The sequence below is a fragment of the Idiotropiscis lumnitzeri genome, unplaced genomic scaffold, assembly GCF_059441095.1.
Source record: "Idiotropiscis lumnitzeri isolate Australia: NSW breed Sydney's pygmy pipehorse unplaced genomic scaffold, RoL_Ilum_1.0 HiC_scaffold_144, whole genome shotgun sequence".
Lineage (NCBI taxonomy): Eukaryota > Metazoa > Chordata > Actinopteri > Syngnathiformes > Syngnathidae > Idiotropiscis > Idiotropiscis lumnitzeri.
This window is the reverse complement of record NW_028283682.1, coordinates 355,037-364,889: the sequence shown is the minus strand read 5'-3', so window position 1 is coordinate 364,889 and position 9,853 is coordinate 355,037. Positions and strand designations below refer to the sequence as shown.

The following is a 9,853-nucleotide window of genomic DNA, read 5'->3' as shown; positions in this document are numbered from 1 at the left end:
CTAGTAGCGAGACTGATGCCCAATCGTCAGGCTACAATGGGTTAAGCTGTCTGTTATGTCCAATCAGACAAGCGTGAGCCCTTGAGTAGACACTGCTTACAATCAATTACAGTATCAAATAATATAATAGTCACAACTCATGATCAATTGCTATGACTTATTATTAACTTCAGGATCGCGGATCGTCGGCGACTTACATGGACAACAAACACTTCACTGCGTTAAACAAGCGGCACATTTTATTTAACCCACAGTATAAAGTGTACAAGCAAGCAAGCAAGCAACAATTGTATTTCAGCTCATAGATTACATGCAAGACATAAATCTCATTACCGTGTGCTGGAAGGACGGAGAGCCCCGGCGTCCTCAGTAATGCGAGCAAAAAATACGATGCTGGGCGTCCGCGCGTAAAACCCTCAGCCGACTCTACTTTCGTTTTGCCTTCGTCACATTCTTATAGCCAATATTTCATCCCAACCCCTCCCGTTCGAGTGCGCTTTGATGGTTCGCATGGCCCTTCGCACAACTTTGGCCTCTGCCAATCCTCACTCCCTTTTCGTTATCGACTGCACCTTTTCACATGAGTCAGACATTCCTGGTGCTTAGGCCCTGTACGAATCCTTTCCAATTATTCCCGTTCTCATAACACATAGATACAACTTGTGCAAATTCTCATAACACATAGATGTAGCCTGTGCAAATTCTCATAACACATAGATGTAGCCTGTGCAAATTCTCATAACACATAGATGCAGCTTGTGCAAATTCTCATAACACATAAACACAGACATCTACTAACGCGTGTATATAGGTATAAAATGGTTATTATGCAGCATTTATGTGGTAAAACAACATTAATAAACCATATTTCACTTCATTCCACTCCTGGTGTTTTACCACCAATTGATGCAAACAGGTTCCACTAATTTATTAACCCGTTAACGTGTTGTTCCCAATTATCCAATATCCACTGAAACCATGGTACATTATATGAGTGAGCAAAGCAAAACCAATGATCCTGTAAAACATTTACCACCACATGAGTCAACATGTCTATGCGCGTGGTACAATGGATTTCTCGCCTGGTATATTCATAACATAAACACAAATTCCAATATTGCATAGCGTAGTCAAAGCGATAGCTATTAAAACCAAAATCATTGGTGGAAGCAACGTTGCCCTAGCAGTTTGTGACAAGCCTGAAAATATGTCCCACCAATGGTGAGCAGACTGTTGCTGAATGATTTTAGCAGCATGCAATGTCGATACCATCAGCTGGGAAACATTGGACGCATGTGACTTTATCAATTTCTTTACCTCAGTGGATCGTTCCAATGCGCATTTGAAACGCTCCAAAGAGATTTGCCATGGTGTGCGTAGCACTTCCCATTGTACAGCCGTAAACCGGCTAGCAACTGTGTAATTTGTCAACCAATACGTCCCGTTTCCCCACTGAGGTATGCGGCCCCACCTGCCACAAAATGTCCCTACTAGGTTCCCTCGACCAATCGCACAAGGTGAAGTTTACGTTGGTTAAGCAAGGATTAACAAATTCATGATGCAATTTACAAGCTAGTCCTTTATCAGTGTTTTCGCAAAGATCGGTATTAAAGGTCTGGTTTGTGTTTGGGTTCACCACAACTCAGAGGATATATTCCAGACACTACGCCACTCCTGGTAATTTCCTGTAGTCATTACTCGTACGAAACGCTCTTTTTGCGTCTGCGCATGTAGGTTTTGTATGCTACATGTGGTCCAATTTAGCTGTTTAGTTACATTGGTTAACACTTCACTAGTGGCGTTCCACATATTTAATTCCCATTTAAATACATTTTGCCACAGTTTAGCATTTTCGTTTTGTCCCACTATTGAATTAGGAAGCCACATTCCTACTTTTAGTAGGGCATCATGAGTTCCCTGTCCGGTCCCAGCTAATTTATAGCGTGTCACTTCATTATCAATGGTGTTAGATACCCCCAATAACGTTCCGGTTCCCCCCAATAAGGTGTCGTGTTAACACTCTCTCTTCTTTCGAACACACGTGGGAAAAACAGGAAATACAATACATTTTCGTAGTTATTGCTGATTGTGCCAAGGGTGTACATGTATCAATTATAGGTACCAGCTGGGTGTTTGTAATGTGTGTGTGGGGGGGGGGGTCGCTTTACTAACGCCTCTCCCCTTCTCTGGGATGAGTCATTTGGTCCAGTTCTTTCCTTGACGGGTCGGATCACACTCTGCTCTGAACCAAAAGCTCTTGACATCTCCTTCCATCGTACCTGGTTTCACTGCGCACAGCTCCACCCTGGACTTGATCCAGATTCTAGTTCCGTTACGAAACAGCCATTGGGTTGATTCTTTTCCAGGACTCCAGAATACTGCATCAGCGGTGAGGTTGGCCACCGCACACAGCCCGCCCCCCGGACACGTCACTCCATCCTGGGTCACGTTGACCCCCTTGACCCTCTCACTGCCGGTCAGATTCCATGACAGCGGGCCCTGCATTCGGGGGTACAGAAGGCGTCCGGTCGTTTGCTCCCAGGAGAGTTGGACGATGGCACCAAGGTCAAGGAAGAGGATGACCAAGCAGCCGACACCACCGTACCGGACTTCAATAACGGCCATGGCGTCTTGATCCGTTGCCGGCCCGTCCCACAAACAACTCCCACCACGTCATCCACACCGGCTGTAATGAACACAGTTAGTTCCTACAATTGAAAGGCACAGATTAGTTTTCACGTAAATAACACATTTTTCTTCTCCTTCAAATAAGACGCTCACTGTAGCGTCGTCTCCTTGTGCAATTATCTCAGCAGCCCGGGGGGGCCCTGAGTTTTGTTTTACCCAAACCTTAGCTCCGGCCCTGTCGGTTGAGCCAAAGCCCCCTGAGCCTCGTCCAGATCTTATCACTGGTTTAGGAATTTCCTGAACTGTTGTCATATTGCACGGTTTTATTACCAACTGGGCGATTTTACTGCCCTTTCAGGTGCAAGGTCATTCCAGCCAGTATGTCCATTCCAATTATCCATTCTGCGATGGGTGTAACCACCACTTCATATTTCCGAATTGGCATGTGTCCAATTTTCAAAGGCAAAGTTACTGCCTTTCCATTTATAATTTGCCCCCCTATTCCTTGTACCGGGACTAGGGTGCCCTTCATTTTGTTGGGATTTCCTTGAATCAACGAGGCCTCCGCCCCTGTGTCAACCAGTGCCAAAACACATTGAACCGAATTATTCCAATAAATTTCTAGCTTTACATGGGGTCGAATATCACCGACACTCCATCGTTCTGACAATTTTGACTGGCTGGCAACAAAGGCTTGACCTTCATCCTATCCTAAGAGATCAAAGACTTGAGACCTCTTGCCTTTTTTTTTTTTTCTTCGAACGGCTGCAACATACCTTTCATCCTCACTGCTGCTTTCCAAACATTCCTCTCTGTTCCCCTCCACGGGAGGGGCAGAGGGCACAGCTGGTTTTATCATATCTTTAAGCAGTCCTGCCAATTCTGCAAGTTCAGAACGACCGGATCGTTCTTCAAAGCGCAAACAATTAACTTTAAGTCCTCTTTGTCTGCACCTGGCCATCAAAAACTCGTTTGATTGTCCATCAATCTCCGAATGAGGGACTCCCGCGTCTATTAACGCTCTCCACATAGCGCGTCTGTCCCCCTGATCCAGCCCAATTGCATCTGCACCTTCCTCGTACAGACGTCTGATCCATGAGTCAGTGGGCTCCCCACCACGCTGTTTATATTTGGTGGAAATTTGTGTGATTTCGTCCTGTGAATAATCTTCCTTAGTTACAGTTACTCGCGGTGCGGGTTCAGGAAACTCCTGTCTCCGCACAATGGGGTTTCCTTCAGCGTCCACTACGACAACCCCATTAGCATCCCGCTCGACATCCACAATAGGCAATACCACATTTTGCTCTTCACGCCTGCGTGCTATCGGTTTTATTTGCAAATGTGATAATTTTGGATAGAGGGACTGCCCGGTGGCAGGGGCTGTTACTTCAACGTCACCATCCCCCCATATATCTCCTTCCCAGCCCTCCGGCTCCCATTCGCCCGCAAGATCTCTCGTAAACGCCCGTATTTGTTGCGTTTCAACGCGGCGATCAGTTTTCCGCTGGTTAGCTCGTGCTTTCTTGGAAATATGCACAATTGTTTTTTCCAACACAGAATTTAATCTAGATATTTCCTTCTCTAGTTCTTCGATCTTATTGTTCTGCATTAGAATTTCTTGATCTTTACGCGCACCAGCGAGGAGAGCAGCGTCTAACGCCTTATTCTTCTCCCGCCATGCTTCTGCACAAATCCACATCATCTTCCGCACACCCCCCAAAGGCGCTCTTTTACAGACCACCACCTGAGTCAGTAAATCCTTAACTGACGTCGGGCTGGCCCCCACTGGCATGTTAACCCACGGACCAGGGCGTCCCCCATTCCGCGTCAACAATTTCCCAATTTCTCTAAACTCATGACTGTCCCACCCCGGCACTCCCGAGACGCAGTCAGCACGACTGTCCCACCCCGGCACTCCCGAGACGCAGTCAGCACGACTGTCCCACCCCGGCACTCCCGAGACGCAGTCAACAAACCCCCCTTCGGGTCCTCTCAACTCACGACTGTCCCACCCCGGCACTCCCGGGACGCAGTCAGCACGACTGTCCCACCCCGGCACTCCCGAGACGCAGTCAGCACGACTGTCCCACCCCGGCACTCCCGAGACGCAGTCAACAAACCCCCCTTCGGGTCCTCTAAACTCACGACTGTCCCACCCCGGCACTCCCGAGACGCAGTCAGCACGACTGTCCCACCCCGGCACTCCCGAGACGCAGTCAGCACGACTGTCCCACCCCGGCACTCCCGAGACGCAGTCAGCAAACCCCCCTTCGGGTCCTCTAAACTCACGACTGTCCCACCCCGGCACTCCCGAGACGCAGTCAGCACGACTGTCCCACCCCGGCACTCCCGAGACGCAGTCAGCAAAACCCCCCTCGGGTTCATCCAAAGTTTTACTCTTACTCAAACAACAAGCCATGTCCAAGTCGCAGTTTTCCCGAGATCCTGCCGACAACGCCAAAAATGTTTTGAAACAATTTCTGATACTGCTTATGATCAATTACAGCATCAATAAGAGTGACTAGTAGCGAGACTGATGCCCAATCGTCAGGCTACAATGGGTTAAGCTGTCTGTTATGTCCAATCAGACAAGCGTGAGCCCTTGAGTAGACACTGCTTACAATCAATTACAGTATCAAATAATATAATAGTCACAACTCATGATCAATTGCTATGACTTATTATTAACTTCAGGATCGCGGATCGTCGGCGACTTACATGGACAACAAACACTTCACTGCGTTAAACAAGCGGCACATTTTATTTAACCCACAGTATAAAGTGTACAAGCAAGCAAGCAAGCAACAATTGTATTTCAGCTCATAGATTACATGCAAGACATAAATCTCATTACCGTGTGCTGGAAGGACGGAGAGCCCCGGCGTCCTCAGTAATGCGAGCAAAAAATACGATGCTGGGCGTCCGCGCGTAAAACCCTCAGCCGACTCTACTTTCGTTTTGCCTTCGTCACATTCTTATAGCCAATATTTCATCCCAACCCCTCCCGTTCGAGTGCGCTTTGATGGTTCGCATGGCCCTTCGCACAACTTTGGCCTCTGCCAATCCTCACTCCCTTTTCGTTATCGACTGCACCTTTTCACATGAGTCAGACATTCCTGGTGCTTAGGCCCTGTACGAATCCTTTCCAATTATTCCCGTTCTCATAACACATAGATACAACTTGTGCAAATTCTCATAACACATAGATGTAGCCAGTGCAAATTCTCATAACACATAGATGTAGCCTGTGCAAATTCTCATAACACATAGATGCAGCTTGTGCAAATTCTCATAACACATAAACACAGACATCTACTAACGCGTGTATATAGGTATAAAATGGTTATTATGCAGCATTTATGTGGTAAAACAACATTAATAAACCATATTTCACTTCACCCGCGAAGCACTGAACCTGCGAAAGGTGAACCGCGAAGTAGCGAGGGTTCACTGTATGTATAATACCAAGACCTACAAAAAAGTCTCTTGGAGCAATGAGCTAGGTTTTACAGGAAGTCGGCCATTTTGAATTTACTTAAAAGGGGGCGGGTCACCACAATGGACTTTGTGTAGAAATTATTATTGGGGCCCGAGCAGCGACCGCGGCGAGGTCCCTATTGTTTTTGTAGAAAATATTATTACTTTTATTATTATTATTATTATTATTATTAGGGCCTGAGCAGCGACCGCTGCGAAGTCCCTATTGTTTTTGTAGAAATTATTATTATTATTTTTCCGATTGTTCGATCGCATTTTTGACCCCCGAAACATGCACAAAAACTCACCAAACCTGGCAGTCTCATCGGGCATGGCGAAAAATTTGATATTTTAACGTCTAATATGAACAGGAAGTGAGTTCTGAATTTTTGAAAGTCCGACTTTTGCCCTTTTTTGCATGTTTACAGGGGTCATTCTTTTGCACCCTGATCCTAAAGGCTTCATCTGATTGCCTTAAAATTCTGTCTGTAGCATCTGAAGACCTGGGACAAACACTGGGGCTAAAATTTTTTGTTTCCGAAATACTATATGACGGGGGCGGGGCATCAAAGTTTTCACTTAAGATTTCCTTCGCCGCAATGGACAAAATGCTTAATAACTCTCCTGCACATGCTGCTAAAAATCCAAAACTTCACATGTACATAAAGAGTCTGTACCTGAAGACATCTATATGTTTATATTCAGTTATACACCTTGCGCCAATCAATATCATTTTTTACATTTTGACGTACTGCACGGTGCCCTTTTAACGAATCTGATTGAAAATTGGCTAGAAAAGACTCAAGACATTGATCTTACTCTATCCCTATTTTTGTGACTTTCCTTCGAAGGGCGTGGCTATTACGGTGCCGCAGAGTCTGATTATTCTCCGTGGCAACAAAAGTTCCTGCAAAATGATTCAGATGATCCATCTTCTCGAAATTTTTCACATTTGAGGATATTCAGGCCCTGAAGACGGCTGCCAACTTATTTTTGATCGCAGTGGTAGCGCCACCAACTGGTTAAAACAAATATAAATTATTTTCGTTGATGTTTTTCTCCGGGCATGTTAACAAAATCTACCTTATATTTGCTCGGATGAGTGTTTAGGCCTTGAGCATGTCACAATACGAAAGTCTTTCGCCTTCTTCAGAGTGTCACATGATGGTGTCTTGTGACCCGCCTTTATCAGCTGATGTTCCATGAGGGCGTGACTTACCTGTCACAAGAATGAAGGCAAGTCACGCCCCCCGCTGTCCGTTCACTCCGCCAAGATGCTGGTCCAGGTGGTAGAGAGGATGAAGGCTCCCTTGTCTCTGTTCATGGTTTTTATGCCTCGCTTGCAGATCTCAATGGCCTCTCTGATCCAGCGCTGTTGTTTGTTCTCTTCTGTGTGGATGACCCTGCCCTTCTCCCGGTCCATGATGTGGTTTTCCCTTTTGCAGTGGTCAGTGATTGCTGATTTGTAATGTTCATGTTGTGCTTGTTCTTTTACTGCTCTGATTTTTTTCATTTTTTTGACAGGTAAGTCACACCCTCATGGAACATCAGCTCAAGACACCATCATGCGACACTCTGAAGTAGGCGAAAGACTCGCCGAAACATGTCAGGTAAAAAATTAACCTAAAACATAATTGTCTGCTTTTAATGAATCAGTCAAATATCAATAATAAGAAGACAAAATGAACCTAATACAAATAAATGAATGCTTAATAACTCCCCTGCACATGCTCCTAAAAATCCAAACCTTCACCTGTAAATAAAACGTCCCGACCTGAAGACATCTTAATGTTATTATTTTGTTATACACACAGTGCCGCCAAGTGGAATCAAAAATTTGTTTTTATTTTAATTGTCACGTACTGCACGGTGCCCTTTCGACGAATCCGACTGAAAATTAGTCAGAAAAGACTCAAGACAATGATCTTACTCTCTGCCGAATTTTGTGACGTTTTGGCAAAAGGCGTGGCTATTACGGTGCTGAAAAGTCCGATTGTACTCTGTGGCAACAAAAGCTCCAGCAACATGACTCAGATGATCCTATCTTCTCGAAGTTGCACACATTTGAGGATACTTCAGCCCTGAAGACATCTACCAACTTATTTTTCATCGTAGTAGTAGCGCCCCCAACTGGTAAAAGCTAATACAAGTTATTTTCTTGGATGTTTTTCTCCGTGCAACTCAACAAGGTCGCCCTCATATATGCTCGGATGACTGTTTCGGCCATGAGGATGTCACAATACGAAATTCGTCCTTTTTCATGAAAAGTTGTGGGAGTGGCATTGCACTGTTCGGCAATAAAACAAAGCTGATTATGAGGTTCTAAATATGAACGACAACTCGTGAAACTTTACACACACATCAGGCCGAGCAAATTTATCAATATTTTATACGTTAGTTGTGCAGCTTTTTTGAAATGGCTCGCCATGGCCCTCGAGAAATGTTCAAAAAAGCAGCCCTGGTTGAGTGTTTCACCTCGCTTTTTGTAAATTTTATGGAGTACAGTGAACCCTCGGTTATCGCGGTTAATGGGGACCGAGACCACCCGCGAAAACTGAAAATCCGCGAAGTAGCGGCGCACCTTCAAAAATGCTTAAAAAAAATATATAATAAATATATAAATATATATATATATATATATATATATATATATATATATATATATATATATATATATATATATATACGGGGGGAGAGAGAGAGAGAGAGAGTGAAATTCATGTTATAACAAAAAAAACAAATTATTATTAAAACTTATTATTTTTTTATTCCCCAACCATTCTTTTTGTATTTATTTAATTACTCCGACTTTTACCTGCTGGTACGCCGTCCGGTGTGCCCTGTGAAATGAAAGGTGGCATTCTTTATTTATTTATTCATTTATTCATTCATAACTGACAGCCTCGCGCTCCGCTTGTGCCCGGCAGAAGAGGTGCTCCAATTCGGCTTAACTGTGACACACGCCCGCCCTCCTCCCCCGGAGCTTCCATTCGGTTAAACTTAGGGGCCGCTTGGCACCGCCCGTGCCCGGGGAAGGTGCTCCTCTTCGGCTTACTGTGACGCGAGCATGCCCTCCTCCTCCGGAGCTTCCATTCGGTTAAACTTAGGGGCCGCTTGGAACCGCCCGTGCCCGGGGAAGGTGCTCCTCTTCGGCTTACTGTGACGCGAGCATGCCCTCCTCCTCCGGAGCTTCCATTCGGTTAAACTCAGGGGCCGCTTGGAACCGCCCGTGCCCGGGGAAGGTGCTCCTCTACGGCTTAACTGCCACGCACGCCGGCCGGAGCTCTGGTACGGTCCGAACCGCGCGAAACGTCGCCACCGATCGTGTCCGGGGGAACGTGCTCTTCTTCGTCCACTCTCCTCTTCGCCCACGCTCTTCTTCGGCGCACGCCGGCCGTCTAACCGCTCCAGCGCCCCGTCGTGCCGCTCGGCGAAACTACAATGCCCCCGAATATTTTTTAGACCCGCGAAGCACTGAACCCGCGAAAGGTGAACCTCGAAGTAGCGAGGGTTCACTGTATGTATAAGACCAAGACCTACAAAAAAGTCTCTTGGAGCAATGAGCTAGGTTTTACAGGAAGTCGGCCATTTTGAATTTACTTAAAAGGGGGCGGGTCTCCACAATGGACTTTGTGTAGAAAATATTATTGGGGCCCGAGCAGCGACCGCGGCGAGGTCCCTATTGTTTTTGTAGAAAATATTATTACTTTTATTATTATTATTATTATTATTATTATTATTATTAGGG

The 9,853-nt window shown here is 45.7% G+C and overlaps 1 pseudogene; it reads right to left on the bottom strand.

Moving 5' to 3' along the window:
• Window positions 1–212: 212 nt before the first annotated feature.
• On the bottom strand, window positions 213–5,835 carry LOC148315074 (uncharacterized; annotated as a pseudogene).
• Window positions 5,836–9,853: the final 4,018 nt, after the last annotated feature.